The sequence below is a fragment of the Pygocentrus nattereri genome, chromosome 14, assembly GCF_015220715.1.
Source record: "Pygocentrus nattereri isolate fPygNat1 chromosome 14, fPygNat1.pri, whole genome shotgun sequence".
Classification (NCBI taxonomy): domain Eukaryota; kingdom Metazoa; phylum Chordata; class Actinopteri; order Characiformes; family Serrasalmidae; genus Pygocentrus; species Pygocentrus nattereri.
In genome coordinates, this window is record NC_051224.1 from 4,637,402 (window position 1) to 4,656,817 (window position 19,416).

The following is a 19,416-nucleotide window of genomic DNA, read 5'->3' on the forward strand; positions in this document are numbered from 1 at the left end:
TAGCCCTGTTCTAAATTACATCACCCCAAACCCACACAACCTGATCTAAACAAATAGCCTTAGAAGGCCTCTGCTGACAAACTAACAGCTTTGCTAAAGCTGCTCAAGTCGGAACCAATGCAGTCATCTCGACACACAATAGTAGTTATATGACACCAAAGGATTTGTAGAGCAAAAAAATTTCATTTGCAGAGTTTTTCACCCACTCTAAATGTAGTCGACCAGCTGGGATATGTTTGATGTTCAGAGTTAGTTTCGTACTAGTGCTATGAAGCAAATGCAACTAACAAGTAATGGAAGCGTTGTTCATGTTTATAGATAGTATTATGCCATACAGTGTCTGTATGATAGTAATTCTAACAAAATTTTCACTATTTTTTTACGCTTATCCCAAATGTAGGAGCTGAGCCAAGACATGTTTGGTGTTCAGTGAGTTTCTAGCAAGGTATAAAAGGAGAAAACCTGGAGAAAAAAAACATTACAGCATAGCTTGGCTGTAAATGTACAATTTATCTTAGATAACATTACGCCATGCAGAGTCTATACAGTAGTAGTTAGTTAGTAGTTCACGGTAGAACTATGAACGTTAAAGAAGTAGTTGAGTGGAAAAATCACATTTTGATCATTTTCCAAAGCATATTTGCTGCCCAAAGTTAGTTTAACACCGGAGCAACTCAGCTAATGTAGCTAATCATTAATAAAAGCTATAAAAAATGAACAAAAGTTTGTAGGCTGTTTTTTTTTTTTGTATATTTTCGTAGATGATAGCATGCCGTACCATGTCCACAACTATACAAGCAAGTCTATTTGAGATTATTTAACAACGCAACAAAAAGAAAAGTTTATGATGATGTAAATATGCGGCCTGCATGATGCTAGACAGTCAAAAGGCCTCAAAAATAAAAAAGTCAAGTAAATTCTGAACACCAAAATACCTAAATGGCTAAATCCACTAGATCTGGGGGAAGGGGGATACTGTGTACATGTGGGCTTCTGCCAAACTATTATCTAAAATGTGGACTGCTTTAAAACAAGGCCCGATATGAATCGTTTGTACTGGTTTGAGCACAGAGTACACGACTGCTTTGAGATTGTAAAGGATCTTGTTCAACAAAGGATCAAATGCAGTTATGGGAGATCAAACAGCGTAGGCGAGAGAGGAGCTGCAACCATCAAACAGAGAGAATAAAGGCCGGGTGTTTATGTGTGCGCGTGTGTTATTGCCTGTCGTCTGCTGTGTGAAAGGGAGGGAAACGGGCTTGCTCTTTTATTAGCAGCACTGCGGTGTAATTGCACCCTGCCTCTTCCTGTACTCCACGCCACCGGGGGGGCCAGAGGGAGGGAGGGAGGGGAAGGACGGGCCTTCTGACGTTTATACAAATCGGAATTCCCTTCCCGCACTCGTTCACTCACTCGCACACTCCCTCTAACCCCGTCTGGCTCCCAGACGCTCTCTCACTCCCTCTGTCTCTCTCTCTCTTTCTCTCTCACTCTTGCAAACACATGCCGTCTGAGAGACCGCCGGCCGCTCCCTTCGAGACTCGCTGCAAAGCAAACCTTTTTTAGGATCTGAAAGAGGGAGAGAGAGTGGAAAAAAAAAGTAAAGAAAGTAGCAGGTAAGTGACTGGACTCTTCTTTTAAAACTTAGTTCGGATAGTTGGGTCAACTTTGCGTACTCCGAAAAGTCTGTGTGCTTTTTTTCTTTTTTCTTTCTTTCTTCTTGAGCTTCCACTTGTTGGGCGTTGCGGAGATGTGTAGGGAGGTAGCGGGACGCTTCAGCGTGTCTCTGTCCTGGTCCTTTAGCACCTCGCCCTGCACATTTTTGCATTTTCCTTACTAACTCCTCAAACTGCAGTCTTATTACTGATTTATTACACTTAAGACTTGTAATTGAGTATTAATTATTTGGTATGTACAATGTAACTAATGTAAGTTATGAAGTACTGAGAGCAGAACTGAAGGGTGGGTGCACATACAGGTTCTTTACAGTTGAAGGAGTTAAACCACACCTGATTCAGTCTGATTCAGCTAATTAATAAACCCTTCCTGTGTTGACGTTGGTGTGTGTTTGACTGGTAAAAACAAAGAGGAGATCTTTGGAACAATGTCATAGACTTTTGGTTCCCTAAAGAACCTTTCAGTGGTTTGTACTTTAAGGAGTCATTGTTGTAAATAAGACGTGCGAGTGTAAAGAATCTACACAGGGAGTAAACGTTCCATACCACCCGCCTTTTCTCCTTTAACCATTGACGAAGCTTTGTTGAGTGTCGAGTAGGGAAAAACAGGCTAACGTATGCAGGGCACTGCTACTCCATGACCAGGATTGAGAAGCATTTGCCTTAGTTGGTCATGCTTGGACGTTTGGGTGTGCAGAGACGTGGGTCTGGCGCTGCCCACGCTGACCGAAAGATTGAGTCTGGCTGAAAGGTCATCTGTAAATAGGTCTGAATGGGACGTGTGTGTGTCTGTCTACATCCAAGCGTTGCGTGTGAGGATGTCTGACAGGCAGAGGGGAGCGGAGGTCGTAAAAAAGTTCTGGGCAGGCGGGTTGCGGAGCAGCCGAAAACATTCCACTCATTGTTCTCAGGGCTCGCAAGGCTGAGCCAGACGCCGCACAGCCCAAACAACTCAGAGGGCAGAGAGGAATGGAGAGCGAAGGAAAGGGTGCGAAGGAAGAAAAAAAAAAAAAAGAGGCCCAAGGAAAGTCAAGGAGGCTCTGGAAAAAGGGATCCACTAAGTTTGTGGCATTGAAAGGTACAGATGTGTATGGAGCTAATTATGATTATCATTAAGGCTTCAGAATCTTTTAATAACTACTATGAAATTAAAATGCATGCGATGAAGTAATGAGAGTAAGGAAGTGTGTGTTAACCCCTCTTTCAAACAGCAATTTTCCACCTAAAAAGAAAACGCATGCATTAGAAACACATTTACAATGGAAACTAATGGGCAGGTGCTGAAACGACTGCCCATTGATTTCTATTATTAGTGTCTTTCGAGTCACCCTGTTTTCAGTTCTTTTATAAGTACAGGGAAATGCTTCAAAACTCTTGTCAGTGGTAATCGACCCTACGCTGCAGGCTTATTATTCAGCAACCATTATGAAACAGATACGCAAGGTGTGTAGCTGTGGGAGCGAAGAACTGAAGTATGGACTGACATACAGACCCTCGTAGTTTAATGGGTTAAAAAAAAGAAAAAAAGAAAGAAAAACAAAACAGATTAGGCATCAAAGAGATCAAAGAGCAGAGAAAAGCCCACTGGGGTGATTATTCAGCTCATATTGCTCTCATTAAGGACCAGAGTGTTAGAGAGCAGAGGGGGAGAGAGAGAGAGAGAGAGCGAGAGAGAGACAGATGAAGAAGGCGAGGTTTCTGGCCTTAGGCCCGTCGCTTGGTGGAGTTCTTAAGACTGGGACAGGGACCAGGAAACAGTGTGCTAGTGGAACAAGTGCAGTGTGCTATTCTGTGCGAGTGAGTAAGTGAATGTGTGTGCATGAGAGAGGAAGAGAGAGAGCGTGCGAGAGAGAGAGAGAGAGAGAGAGAGAGAGAGAGAGAGAGAGAGAGAGAGACAGCTTAGCCACTGACGCCTCCATGCCATTATGGCGTGCCGAAGGTCTCCTGCTAAAGGGTTTAGGTTACACAGACACAGAAAGTCAGAGGAAAAGTGGTGGAGCAGCTGGGCCTCAATCAGACTGCAGCTCCAGCACTAAACACTGTGTGTAGTTTCTGTAACTGCTTCTCAGATAGATAGATAGATAGATAGATAGATAGATAGATAGATAGATAGATAGATAGATAGATAGATAGATAGATAGATAAACCTCTGCGTATGACTGTAAATATATAGATGGACAGATAGACAGACTGACTGCAGAGTTACAGTACCAACATACTTGGTGGAACAAACTCTCCACCTCAACAAGGAAAAAGTAAAGACAGTGACAGTGAGTGTGAAGATAACGCTGTGAGCTGATATGAATGTAAAAAACACACTTCAGCTCCTCACTCACAAACCTACATAACGTCATTGTTGGAACAAAAGCTCATCTCCAAAAACCCCCAAAAAAAGTAGGCTACCACAAAACATTGTTGACCATTAAACATCATTAACTCGCGCTGTAATGAGTGTAAGATTTTATTCAGAGTCATTTTGGAGCATTCCTATCCCTTTTGTCATGACAATTTGGCACGGCGTGAACAGCAGCCGCGTATTCAAACTTGGTTAAAAAAAATACTAAAATGGTTTTTATTCCAACAGTGACGTGAAATTCATCGCGGTTACTAGATAATTCATACTGGTTACTATATAATACGTCTTAAGGTTAATAACCTAGTAATAAGTCAGTATAAGCCACATTAAACACCACTTTAGGAATTCCCCCCCCCCATGATATATGTTGATTGGAGTGGGTTTTACGTTTAAAAGAAACATCAGTGCTATATTATGATTAATATTACATTTATTGCAGAAAGTAATGTGCCTTCAATGTCGGCTGTAATTCTTCGCAAACAAATGAACAAACGTACAACATTTCAGAAGTCCTAGTTTTTAGGGATTAAATGGCATCTCTATTTGAATGGCATTGAATTTGACTTTGCTCTGAAGACAGAAGGTGCGTAAGCAAACTCAGCCCACATACGCACTCAGTCACACATACGCACACGGGCGAGCTTGCAGGTAGCTGCGCCGTACCGTGCCATTCGCCCTGTTTCTGCTGAGTCATCAGCCTAATGACCCCCACACCCGCCTTCTGTGATGCACACGTTCACAGCTGAAGATTTATGATATTAAAAAAGTTTGGTTTTTTTTAACTGAAACTCCACAGGAGTTTCACTACATCAAACTAGTCCTGTCCTGTTTATTCTGTGTTTCGGAATAATGAAAATCTTAAAAATAAAATCAGCCACACGTCCGCTAAAGAAAAACAGTGCAGTAAATAAACAAGCAGGGTATAAGTGTGTGTACTGTAAATGGGCTTCTGTGCAAGTAGGCCACACACACACGTAGGCGAAGGAGAAATGTGTGGAAAGAGCGTAGAGAGGAGAACCCAGCTGTTTCAACACTACGCTCGCTCACTACTGGGGCTAGAATCCTCTGAGGTGAGCGTCACTGTCTGGGAGACGGCCATCATTCATACAGACACAGACGTTTGTATTCCCCTCTTTGCAGGGTGTTTCTATTGACACCTGTACTATTAGCCAATGCAGCTGCTAACCAAACCCTACAACCAAACCAAACCCTACACTTAGCCATGGCAACAAAACGCTTATACGTTTTCATACCTAAGTTGCATTTCATGTCAAAGAAAAATAAAAACAAACAAATAAATAAATAATTTTTGCCCAAAGCTCCTCCCTTGAAGTCGTTTGGTTTGGCTCGCCATAGAGTTTCCCTGACCCCGCCCCCCTCACCTTGTTTTCGTTTAAATTTCTTGTTTTTTTTTTCGTCCAATGACGACGTGTTAGTCAGTTTGAAAAGATGTGGTGGCATCACGTGTCTCTGAACAAGTACATGCCATCCTTCAGCCTCGTAGCTTGATAGTGTCGTGCGCAATAGTTAGCAGGTGGACTTGGTCATGACTACATTTTTTACAAAATTGGGTCCAAATGTATTTTTGAGGTATTCTGGCAAAAGACTATATTTTATATTTAAAAAAAAATATTTTTTTTTGCATTTATTTATTTATATATTTATTTTGGTGACATGCATTCCTTCTTTATATGTGTAATTGTGATGTCTTTTTGGCCCTCTAAGAGCACCTTGGCCCCCCAAAACAAAAAGGTTGGGTACCCCTACTTGGGGTTTGGCCAAATGTCCAAATAACATACGCATAAACACACATTTGCTTATGCACTCACTCGCTGTGCACATATACAAACACACACACACACACACACACACACACACACACACACACACACACACACACACACACACACACACACACAGGCAATGGCGAAAGTTTGGGCAACTCTGGTTGAATTACATGCTTTACAAGAACACATCTTCTACAGAGAACACGCTTTTTAATGCATAATTATCTTTTATTTTGCTGAATTTAACGTCTTGGGAATAAATACAATGTGACACATTTAATATGCTGTGATTTTATTGCTTTTATTATTTTCCAATATATTAAATTCAGCAAAAAAAAAAAAGAAAAAAAAAAAAGAAACTACATTAAATCCGTAGACGGTGTGTTAAGCTTTTTACACTTTGAGTTCATCAGGGGTGTTCAAACTTTGGCAGGTGACTGTATGACTGTACACTCATACAGTCATACATACGCAACAGCACATACAGATCTACACTGATACTTTCCGACTGATCTCTTTCACACTAGTAGCTGAATTACCTGGATTAGATCATAGTTAGAAGAGCTATCATAACTGTTATGAACATAACAGCTGATGCTTGAATATTGAATGTCCATCAGCACATATAGACAGAGTGATGAGTTGTGGCTTAAAGCCAAACTGAAATCAAGATTAACCCCTTTTTTATCTTATCTTTTTATCATATTCTTGTTCATATTAAGTTTGATGCATCATACCATGCAAAATAAGAAATCCTTGTTGTCCTGTGTTCTCTAATCAAAATTTAATGACTTTTGCACCGCCTCTAAAACGTATTCTGAGTTTAAATGATATAAACCAATGATATCATGTTTCACTTCCCAATCCCACTGATTTCTTTGAGTGGAAACCCTCAGCTAGCTCAGAGAGCCTCCCTGATGTTGTGCTTCGCTCAGAAACACATCACATTATATTAATGAGTCACTTTGACTTTCATTAAAAAGCATCAGTGAGCTGAGGCCCACACAGCTGGCTGGTATATGCGGTAGTCGTGTGAGTGAACTGTGAACTGAAAAGTGAACTGGAAAGTTGATCCGTCTGGCAGTTTCCGCACCAAAGTGGTATTTGAGTTAAAAGGCACAGGTTTCGCCACACTGGCACAATTTTACACTAATTATTTCACACTGTTAACAGCTACTGAAGCATGCGTCTTCATATATCCCTTATACTTTTGTCCCATTTTTGACATTTTTCAACATTGGAGTAAAAGGAAATGCTTGTAGACTCATAGAAACTTTGTGTCAAATGTACATTGAATGTAAAATTATGATACCATAAGGAAATAAACGTAGAGGGTTCTCACTTTAACTGAATGGAAATAAGTGGCCAAAGTACATAAAACGTTTTTTGTATTAGCCATTTATTACATATGTATGTAACTTGAAATGTACAGTAACACTAGCAGTTCATTAAATAGATGACGGAGAAGTGGAAGGACTCTGCGTCCGCTTTCCTATCACTCATCTGAGGGTGGAGCCGCCCTATGAGCTGTCACTCGCTCAGACGGAGGGAAAGACTGAGCTCACCGACGCTAACGACCGCTTTGATTGAGGGGAAGGGAAAAAAGAGGCAGAAGGAAAAGATCTGATGGAAAATATTAATGGATGGAGAGATGGAGAGATGGAGAGAGAGAGAGAGAGAGAGAGAGAGAGAGAGAGAGAGAGAGAGAGAGAGAGAGAGTAAAGTGTCAGGATCCTCTCCATGCCCAGCATCTCTCCATCAAGAGCTGACAGCTGGGTAAATGTCTCCAAGTGGTGGAGCTGATCAGGAAAACCCATTTACTCTCCAAACAGCTTCGATACCTCAAATGACCCTCATCCTCCAAAAGCAATATTCAGCTTTCTAATACGTCACCACCGAGCGGCTCCCTTCAGAGCGGCCGAGTCGGTGAATATGGAAAACACATAAAGGCGTCGCTATGAAAACAAGTGAGTCCTGCACTCCTTTCCATATTTTTTACTCTCTTTTTTGAGGATAATTGGTCATTCCAGTTTTCCCCTTAGCTGAGACACACTGTCCCCATCTTTGCAGTGTGTGTGTGGGAAGGGGGCGGGGGGGATAACTCGAGTAATCCAATCAACTCTCCCTTCACAACAAGTCACGGGAGAGAGAGAGAATGAAAGAAAGAAAGGGAGCGAGTGAGAGAGAAAAAGGAAGAAAGAAAGAGAGATAAAGAAAGTAAGAATGCAAGAAAGAAAGAAAGAAAGAGACAGAGAGGGTCATCCAGGCAGACAAAGTGAAAATGAAATAGAGAAAGATGCAAAGAAAGACAGAGCGAGGGACAAAGTGAAAGAGAAAGAGAGACCTAAAACCAGAAAGAGTGAGAAAGAGAAAAAGACAAAAAGAGATCATTAGCAAGACTGAAAAACTGAGAGACAGAAGAGAAATAAACAGAAAGATAAAATGAATAAAGAAACGGCAAAGGACAAAGAGAAAAAGAGAGTGAAATACAGAAAGAAAAAAGTGAGTGAGAGATTAAAAGGCAGGAAGACAAATAGAGAAAATAAAGAAAGACCCAGAGGAAAACAGAAAGAAATGAGGGTGGGTGAGGGAGAAGGATGTAAAGAAAGAGAGAGGCACAGAAAGAATGAGAGAGGAAGATGGAAAGAAAGCCACTGAAAGACAGAAAAAAGTGAAAATGAAGGAGACAGACAGACAGACAGACAGACACAGGTCTCTCCATCACAGCGTGCATTGTGAGTGGTGAGGTGGACTGACTGGGGTGGTTTAGCGTGTGCTGGTGTTCAGCTGCCGACAGCAGTGATGATCTGGGTGATGGTGGGAGGCGAGGCGGCGGGGTTTGTTTAGGCCGGGAGTTCCCCTGTGGGTGATCGCGCTGTTGGAATGCTTCTCTCACCAGCCGTGTGGGATTTAGAAGACATGGAGACGCAGCAAGGGATTAGAACTCGATGTACTTCAAAGATAAACTACAACTTACAAAACAGACAGCCATGAGAACATAATTACAAAACCCTAAAGTCATCTTATGGTCTGACAGACAGTAAGTCTGCATGCATGAGCACGTCATGACTTTTTGTGAAATAACTGGAAAATTCATTTTAACCTCTGAAATTCTAGGTCTGTTATTCAGTTCTTCATTTTAAGACTTTCAAACTTAAATGTTTGATGGTCAGTTTGATGGTCAAAAAGCTCTGATGAAGCACAAACGTTGTGAAGGTAACACATCCTCTACAGAGAACTTCACAAGCACACAACTTCTATTTTAACATATCGCTGTTGTCGGGAGAAAACCTCGTATCTCCAAAATGGTAACTTTACAGGAGAAGGAAAAAACACACTTTACTTTTAATGTAAGTCAATGGAACCAGACTTTTTTCAGAGTAATTTTTGGTCATTTCTTTTGGTCCTTTCATCATGAACTTTACACACAATGTGAAGGACAACAGGTATTTTCAAATTATGCCAAAAACTGAAAAACATCAAAAAAAAAAGGAGATACGAGGTTTTCTTCCCGACAGCAGTGATATACAAAAATATCTGAAAAAAATAAATACACACACACACACACACACTAAAATGGTCAGCATTTTTTTTATCATCTTCAGTACTATTGCTACAGAAGGCTGTGACTATTGAGAAAATGCTGTGAGCTCACTAATCCATGAACAATCCGACAAGAAGGTGACCTGTGGTTCTTTACCTCAGAGTGGGAGCTGATCTAGGGTCAAGTTATCCCTCAGTCAAGCTGACCACTGTGGGCTGAGCAGCTGAGCTGAGCTGAGGGTGAAGCGTGAGCACAAATTTCCTGCCTGGCCCCATTTAGGCCTGTCATTGAAAAGCTATTTTTATTAGGCCACAGGAAGCCCTAATAAATGCTAGCTGGAGGGGGGTGGGGAGGGAGCAGCCATGGCCATCTGCGAATGGATGACAAAGGCAGGACACATATTATTCTATAAAAGACAGTGTGACTGTTCAGCAAAAAAAAACCCTAAAACACTCAATTTTCCCCGGAAAGTTTCGTTTTCCAGTTATTCACTGGAGCTACAAGGCTAACGTTAGTGCTTGTTAGGTCACATGTATTAGCACCAAATTGCTTATATATGCTAAAATGTTGAGTTAATAATCGCAGACTTGCTAAAGTAGTTTCTCTGACTGTATGTCATGTTGCTATAAAAACGAAAGCAGAAGTATGTCGCTGGGCTAAGTCAATAGTAACCAGTTTGAAGGCTGAAATTTGTCCATACTTTTGTCTGTTTATATAGATATGAGTATTTCCCACAATACCAGAAACTTCATAATGTCTTTCTGAGATCAGCCAACAACATGACACAGGTGAGGCAAGTGTGACGGCTTAGGCATGCAGGTTGCAAATTGGTGGGGTATAAGCTGCTAACATTAGCCTCAACGCTCCGGTGGAAAACTAACAGTAGTCTGCTGTGCACATTCTGCCGAACTGAGACTGAGAGCAGCAACAACAGCACCTGCATCAGTCGTGCCTGTGTACGATGGCAGCCTGAGGCTGACCAGAGCCCACCATCTCATGTAGGATGACCTCACCCGACCACCCCTCCCCTCGCCCCGAATCTGCTCGTCTGCTGGCCAGGGGAATTCCTGGCAGAGTGATTTTTAACCTTAATGACTGAATCACATTGCCAGGGATTTCCAATGGCTGGTATGAAGCAAGCGACCCTGAGAGCACACAATCCTCTCTCACACACACACAGACACACACCTATACATAAAAACACTGCTTCTTAATCCTGCTGGAATGCAAGTACGTCCATGTGAATACTGCAAGGCGCCGACACACCCTCTCGAGCCAGTACACACATGCATAAGCCACTTTAATGCAAATGTATGCACACACACACACACACACACACACGTTTTGCTTTATGTCAGGACAAGAAGTCATATATATGGCCTATATGTATTGTATGTGTTATATATAAATATGTACCCTCCTATTTGTATTAATGTGTCTCATATGTATTACATGTACATACACTCTGTAGTACTGTACAAACGTCAGAGACCACTTTATTCATTTTTCTGATTTTTGTCTGAGGGGATTAGATAAGATAATCCATGAAGACCATGAAAAGAAAGAAAAAAAAAAGGAAACCAAAAAACTGATCAAATGGGATTCCTGATAACTGCGCAGGACTAGAAGGACCAGTAAAACTGTCACCATGAGATAAACAGCACTTAAAGCTTTCATCTTTGAGAGAGAGGAGAACATTTCCACTCCAGATCTGAAACAATCCACAGACGCTTGTCCATCCTTCCACTGCGAGAAGACAGCTCAACACTATGAGTCTGAAAGGATGAGTAACTGTTAAGAAGCATGACTGAAAAAAGAAAATAGACCAAGCTTGTAACAAGCTGCTGGTGTCCAACCTCAACATCACTGAACGGGTTTGGGGTCACGTGCATCGTGACTTCTAAGACTGAACTTTGGAGGTGCGGAAACAGGAATGGAAGTTCTCTGAAAAGAACGGAAGCTGTAATAAGGAAAGAACTTAGTTAGTTGTCGAGGCTTCTGTGTAATTTTATGCTAAATATATTTCTGCTTTTGGCCTGGCACTGATAAATGAACAGATTGTAACAGTGTGACTGGAAAATAAATAAATAAACAAATAAAGTGTGGTCCCTGATATTGGCACACTGTTGTACAGATGTGTACAGTACACAACAAGAATTAAAGCACTTTATCTGGAGAGAACCCTTTCGCTTTCTTTGCTGTTTTTCTTCACTTTCCCTATGAAGTCGGGACATTTTTCACTAACAACGTATGAAAACAAACGTCCAGAAACGCAGCGCAAATAAAATACAACGATCTTTCACTGCGTCCAGTTTTGGCTCTGCAGCAGCAGGACTTAACCCACATGTGAACAGTGTAGTAAAATTCCATGTTCACAGTGGTTAAGTTCTGCCCCTGTTGGGCCGAGCCTCAGCCCACTAGTCCAGCAGCAAACACCTCTAAACCAGCTAAATGTATCTACATCATACGTCATACTACTAAGTAACCTATTAAACTTTACGTTGGAACACTTGTGATTCCTTCACTGTACAGAGAACAATGCAAAATGAGTGACAGGAGTGAGAAATGGAAGTACAGACCTGCTGGCTGGTCCATGAGTGTTAAGGCTCCAAGCCCTTCAACACCAGGCTTGTTGTTCAGCTATTAGTCTTGAGATTCACAACTACTGTTAACTGTTCTGTAAGTGCTACGAAACTGTCATAATTAAAGGGGTGGATTGAAGGATACATGGAGGATAAATTTTTATCACATAAACATTATACCAGCGAATAGTTTGGACTATTTACACCCTTCAGTGTCAAATTTAATGTGCTGGGGAGAAAACCGGAAGACATTTTACATAAAAAATTAAACCAGGCAAAAGTCATAGCTGTGACTTTGTGATATGTCTGTGGCTGTCCATCACATCATGTGTCATCATTCTGCCGTCTTCATTATGTTTAATGTGACGTCTGCTGCTAAAGGGGGCAGCTTGTGGAGGGGCTGGAGGTGTGGGCTGTGGACTTCTCTCATGCCACAATGTGTGTGTGTGTGTGTGTGTGTGTGTGTGTGTGTGTGTGCGTGCATATTTTGAAGCACAGTCAGATCCGTCTAGCGGTGGAGAGAGTCCTATAGTGTAATACAAAATTTAATACAAAATTGTTGATTTCAAATTATATCAGCCTAACAGTTTGAGTGAAAAGTAAAATATTTCAAAATTGTTTAGTATGTGGTACGTACACCTTTGCCTTAATGACACTTGATCTGGCATGAAATCCGCAAGTTTGTGCAAAAGTCTCATCAGTAGACCACGTCCATCTGAGAGTCGCCTGAGCACGAACGTCAGTTGAACAGATGACTCAATGTCTCAATGTCAGTTTCATATACTGTACTGTGCGAAGGTCTTGGGCACCCAAGACACATTTTCAAAATCTGTTTATTTGTGTAGTTTGTGTTTATTTGCTGAGAAAAAAATAATAAATATAGATTTTCTGGATGTTGGTGTGTTTTTTTAACCATTTCCAGGCCTCTCCTCGAGGAAGCCCAGTATTATATGTAGTTAAAAAGCAGCTCCTGGTTTGACCAATCAGTGCTCAGTATGATGTAATTGATGATATTAACGAGTCTCTGTGGCGGCTGTGAAGGTGTCAAGGAAAAATATGGACCCAAGAAATTCTTGTTACTTTTGATTGTTTTTATGTTTATCTGAATTATGAATACGACTTTATTCTAATGTATACTGCGATAAACTCACTGCTGAGGTCAACTGTTTAAATTTTGCTTAGATGCCTAAAACTTTCACACAGCGCTGTATCTGCTTCAATTTGAGGAGTAGTTTAAAATAGTGCTGAATATTTCTTCTTTACTTCATTGAACTTTTCTTTGTTTTTAAACTAAATTCTAAACACTTCTGTTGGAGATTTCCATTCCTTTTTTGGGAGACTTGATCACAGTTTTTTCAAAGAGACATTGGCAGAATCTCCAAAGTTCAACCCTAGACTTTGGCTGCATTTTCTGCTTCACACAATTGCTGCAAAAAACAGTTTAAAAAAAGTTTAATTTTCTATTTACAGTTATAATTGTTTATAACAAACTTCAGTCACATGCTTTATTTTCAAAAAACAATCAAGTCACGCAACATTAGTATTTTTTTTTACACATATTAATCAGTCCTCATTTAGGAAACAAAAAGTTTTAAAAAAGAAAATAGGAGCAGGGACTTTTAAGAAAGGCTAAAAAATACTTTTTTTTGTTGTGAAGTAATTATTGCATTGCAGCATTATTACATTATAATATTAGTGTTTTATTTACAACCAGCTGAAATTTGATTATATTTATATTTAAGATGTACTTTATGACCTAACATGTCAAATGTGCAAAAAAAGTCATAACTAAAATAATAATAGTTCATTAAAATTGGCACCATTGTTGTTTGAGTACACACACACACACACACACACACAACATATATATATATATATATATATATATATATATATATATATATATATATAATATAAAATATAAAAGCTTTATAAATGTTTCAGTTTCATTGCAGTATTATATTTAATTGACACAATGCATAACTAAAGTACACTTCAGTGAAAGTATGGCTCATAAATATTCAAAGAAGTACAAAAGCCAGAAATGATATCCTGCTCAAGAACTACACTTTATAATGTTTTATATTACTTTGATGAAAATGTCATATTTAAAAGTAAATGACTTTTTTTCTAAATAACACAGTAAAGGTGTTTGGTGGCTCGGTGAGGAATTCAGATTTAGGTCTTTGTACTGCAGTGGTGGGGGAAATGGTGTCCCACAGCTTTGAAGTCATGGAGCTGAAAACAAGAATAAACCACAGAAAGTTGATCTCTTTGTTTTCTTTGTTCTACTCTCAAATAAACAAACAAAAAACTTCAAACTTTTTTTTTTTGCTTCAGTTTTTATGTTAGTGATTTTTTGTCATCTTGTCAGAGCAGTGACTCCACAGACACGGAAGCAATATTTTCATGTGAAATAATTTAGATTTCTGTTTTTCAGTAGAAATTTCTGTTTGGATGACATAAACAGAAAAGCACTGTGTCAGTGGTATTACTTAAGAGGCGCTAAGTGATTTTAAATCTAAAATAAAATAACTTTTATGTGCGTGAGCTGCGTATCTGTCTGTCAGAGCGATACCGCGGCATGGTTTCAGTCGTCTGAAGCCTCTCTGTTCCTGAGCGTTCTTTGTAGGTAGCTGCATGACCTCACACAAGTTTATGTATGAGTGTGTGTAGCTGCCTCCGCGTGTATAAACTGTCTGGCTGGTTATTGCCAAATGAGTTGAGCTTCTTCTCGTGTGCGTGTGAGCTCGAGACATGTGAAATGTGGTTAAAAAGTTTTAAGCCACAAGATAATCCCTCCCTCTATGCAGTGGCAACTGAAATATACGATGGTGTATCTGCAGGTTTCTATTTGTCACCTTGTACACATTCATCTTTCTATATTTGACTGGAGTAATTGATGTGGCCTACCTAATATTAGATCATCTTCTCCTGATCCTCTATATTTGTGTCACCTTTATAAGCTGCACTTTAGCAAAAAAGTCAAATGTACACAATTTCCCCCCGTTTACTAAATGGAGTTGATCAGGCAAGACGTTTGGTGTCTGAAGTTTGCGTCTTGAGTGCTGAGAACTGGAGCTATGAGGTTTACATAGCTAACAAGCAACGGAATGAGGGACACTTTCAACCATCAAGTTCGTCACTATATTGCTCATGTGCTGTTTTTGACAGCCTGTAATCTATAAAACCCCCAAAAAAGAAGCAACATCGCTGAAAACAGTGGTAGTAGTAGACAGTAATGCCAGACGTGATCACATAATGAGAACATCTAGACAAAACCATGACTAATTTTAGGCTAAATGTTGGTGGGAACATAGACTTACAAGGCTGGGATCAATATCTGGACAAGTTCAATACCTTGTGAAGGAAAAGCTCAAAACAGCGATGGTGTGCTCATCAACTTTGTCCAACAGACAGTTAATTAATTAAATTATTATGGCTGAAAAGCCCCCCAAAAATCTCCAGTTGCATGTGATACAAAATAAACATTACTTCTTGCAAACAAAAGGTAGCTGCAGTAGTTAACAACAGAATTTTGCTAGGATCTAGGATGTTTGCTTGTGTTATTGATAGCACTCCAGAGACAAAGATATTCCGGACATCGAAAGAGGTGGACTACAGGAATATGGGGGTGGTTTTTGAGGTCTAACCTCATTAGCAGCAGATTTCACCGCCATCCAGCACCCAATGTTTAACAAGTTGTCCCCAGGCGTGTATTGTGCCTCTGATTTCTTATGGTGATGCAGGTTTGTTGTGACAAGGGGTTGCACTGCAATGACTAAGCAAATAGTAGTGTTAATATCAATTAACAGTTAACATCTGTACAATTACTAATAAAAGCTATTTTCAAAATGTTTATTATTTAACATCAACATGTACAGTATATCCTATCTAATGTGTATTCTCATGTGGCCTTTGCCTCATGGAGTTCCTAATGTAACGACCGCCCCTGGCTGTTGGAATAACAGTATATCCCGTTTCCAGATGCTCCGATTTGTCCTCTACCTTACTGAACGTTTCAACTGCCACAGTATTGTAATAAAGCATGTTGGGTCTGTACAGAAGGGCTATATGTTCACATTCTTGCATTAGGTATGTTTCTGGCCATAGGCACTCCATTTACATGATGCTTCTTTCTTTCCTACAGTGACTGTGCTGATCTCCCTATCCGCCTTCTTGGTTGGGCTGGTCTCCCGTGCCTGCTGTGCTGATAATCAGTGTCTCTCTTCGGCTGGCTCAGTTCAGCAGGAACAGGAGCCTGGTCTTACCTCTTACCACACCAGTCTGACACCTGACATACACACTTCCCTTCAAAACAAGACTTCAGAACAGCCGATATGAGCAGAACAGCATCCTCCACAACCCGGAGCCAGAGAGAGACGGTTATATGTAGCAACACAAGTTCTGAATGAAAATATGTGAGCGTTAATATAATAGTATGACAGTATGTAATGTCATCTGCGATGGTACGACTACTTTCTTTTATGCTATGAAATATTAAAAAACAACAGTAATCAGCCTCAAATTTGAATAATTCTTATATCTTTCTACAGTTTTCTACATCTTTTTAAAAAGTTACAGTGGAAGTTATATCCTGCTGCAAAGCACATATATAATTGTATGCAAAAAAAAAATTTGGGTGATTTTTCTTTTGTTGATTTGTGAAAATAAGTACAAATCTTCTACAGAGAGGAACTGATGTAATGTTACTGCTGAATTCAGTACAATGGAAGAAAACATGGCCTGTGCAAATGTTATGGCATTTTATACTTCATATTATATATATTTAAAAAAAAAAAAAAAAAAAAAAAAAAAATATATATATATATTATATTTTACTATTTTCCAATATGTTAATATAAGTCGAAATATGTGCACAAAAAATAGTGTGTTCTCTGAACAGGGTGCTCAGACTTTTGCACACAACTCTACAGGACTGTGCCAAAGTTTTGGGCACCCGAGAAAGTTTAAGAATTAAGAAGCTGTTTAATTGGGCATTGAGCAGTTATTTGCTCTGAAAAAAAAGTTATAATATTACAATAAATACAAATAATATTAACACAGTAAGTAGTGATTTTATGTATGTCAGCGTGTTTGTTTAAGCCTCTCCAAACCTCTCCTCATGGCAGCCCAGTATTAATTGTAGTTATGTTAAGTCAGTATGTTAAATGGAGAGTGCTGGTGATGGAATGTAACAAAGCCATGTGATGGCTGGGGGACGTCCAGGAAAAACCTGGAATCAACTTTGTTCTTCAAACTGGCTCACAAGACATCAACTAGTGTTTTGAAAAAAATACGCTCTTGTTACGTTTCGCTGTATTCATGTTTATTTGCATTTATTCTAATTTTACACGTGTTTTTAGAGGCAAAAGCACATTTCCTTTTGAGGGCCCTGTGTCCCAAAGGCATCTTTGTATTAAGATCATCTTATCTGGTAAAGAGAGTGCTCAGCGTGATGCTCATTCTACCACTAAAGAATCATTTTTGTGATAAAATGTGTATTTGTGTATTTTTTGACATAGTTATCATGTGGAAAATAAGTAGAAATAAGAATATAAGAATAAGAATATAAGAAATAAGGTTCATTTCATCTTTATTTAAACTGTAATTTGTCTTCTAAAGAAATGCATCAGGTTGCATACAAGTTTATTAATGTGGAGACATTTGTATTAAACACTTTGGCCAAAACCATCTTAGTCACTGACATATAATGATAGGAAACATTCATATCATCCCATCTGCAAATGTAATAACACTGTAATGTAACTTAATACAGGATGCTGCTGGCAGTTTTGGTCATTTGCATGGATGTGTTTTTTTTTTTTCTTCAAATAAACCTTAATAAAAGCAAAACGCTCCAAGTCAAATTGAGTCTGCTGCCTCTTCCCTTGTGACTTGCGATGATCAGAAATGAATCAGAGCCAAAATCTCCCTTTCTCTCTGTCTGTGTCACAGTGTCTCCTCCTCTCATTTTCATAGCCGCCACCAAATCGCTCAAAAAAAACCCTCAGCGGCTCAAAAATTCTCCACCATTCACCACTCGCCAGACAAACAAACACCAATCACAACGCGCAGCCATGGAAACCAAAATACATACATACACATTTGCATGTCAGCTAGCCAAAGCAAAGAGGAAGCGAGTGACGCTTTTGAAAATCAAGCCACATTGACTGAAGTGTTGCCTGGGTCATTTAATGTCAGGGTATTTGCGCATTCATTCATGTACTGATTCCCTGGCCCACACGGGCATTCACACACAGGGTGGCATACTTTAGGAAGCAATACAACATGTGGTTGCGCTACACACAGTTTAACGCAAGGCTGGCGCCTACAACTCTATAAATAAACAGAGCACAATAAAAAGCGCTCAGCTGGTTCAGGCATCATAAAGTTATTCTAATTTCAGAGTTGGATCATCTCACAATGGTCAGGAACACAACAGCAGCTACATCTGAACTGACTGCCCTACTGGGCTATTTTGTAAAAATATTCCAAACAACATACAGATCAAAGTACGATTTTTAGTGACGCAATGGGACAAAAAGTGTTTCAGCCCATGCTTTTTGAATGAGGCACAATACAGGGCAGTCAATCAACCTACATCTATCAATAACACAAACATAGTAAAAACAAAACAAAACAAAACAAAACAAACAATAACAACATAATCCCTACCTTTTTCAGAGTAAACGACTGCCCACCTGTCCAGCCAGACACTGACGGACGACTGACTGTCAACTGTCCTGCTACCCGCTTCAGACCAGCTGCCCACCTCCCAGCTAGCACCACCTGCCTTGGACCAGCTGTCCACCCTACACTGAAGTTCTCATAGACTCCTGGCTATTACTACTACTAATACTACTGCTATTAATATTAGTAGTATAATCATTTATAGGTAGTCTGACCAGAGGAGGACGGGTCCCCCCCGGTGAGCCTTGGTTCCTCCCAAGGTTTCTTCCTCAGCTCTGAGGGAGGTTCTCCTTGCCACTGTCACCCCTGGCTTGCTCACCTGGGGGTTTTACATTCATATTAAAACTTTGTCTTTACTGGAATTCTGTGGAGCTGCTTTGTGACAACATCAGCTGTAAAAAGCACCACAAATAAATTTGATTTGATTTTGATTGATTCTAAGAAATAAGGAGAGGTTGGGAAATTTAAAAAAAGCCAGATGTGGACCAGTTAACAATAAAAGTTCCTGAATGACTCTTGGCTAGGAACCTTAACGTTATGTAGAGGTTCTTCAGACTTTAAAATGGTTCTTTGCACACACAGTTCTTTAAAGAGGACGATTAACATCGAAGGGTTCTTAGTGGTTCTTCTGATTTTTCGGCACCTCTATGTCTAAAAGTTCCGTGACCCAGCAAGAAATTTCAGACACTTATTCCATGCAAAGCTGTTCCAGCTTGTTCTAGAGGTTCCGCATTTTCTTTCACTCAACTCAGGTTAGCACTGACTGGTAGAAGAGTAA

General features: G+C 39.9%; 1 long non-coding RNA gene across 2 annotated transcripts; it reads left to right on the plus strand.

Moving 5' to 3' along the window:
• The first annotated feature begins 1,426 nt into the window (after window positions 1-1,426).
• LOC108441002 lies at window positions 1,427-17,815 on the plus strand. Of its 2 annotated transcripts, XR_001858900.2 has the most exons (3): window positions 1,427-1,616; window positions 2,588-2,754; window positions 16,096-17,815. It is a non-coding gene; the product is annotated as an uncharacterized LOC108441002 (long non-coding RNA). The 2 variants fall into 2 exon arrangements; XR_005131403.1 differs by lacking the exon at window positions 2,588-2,754.
• Window positions 17,816-19,416: the final 1,601 nt, after the last annotated feature.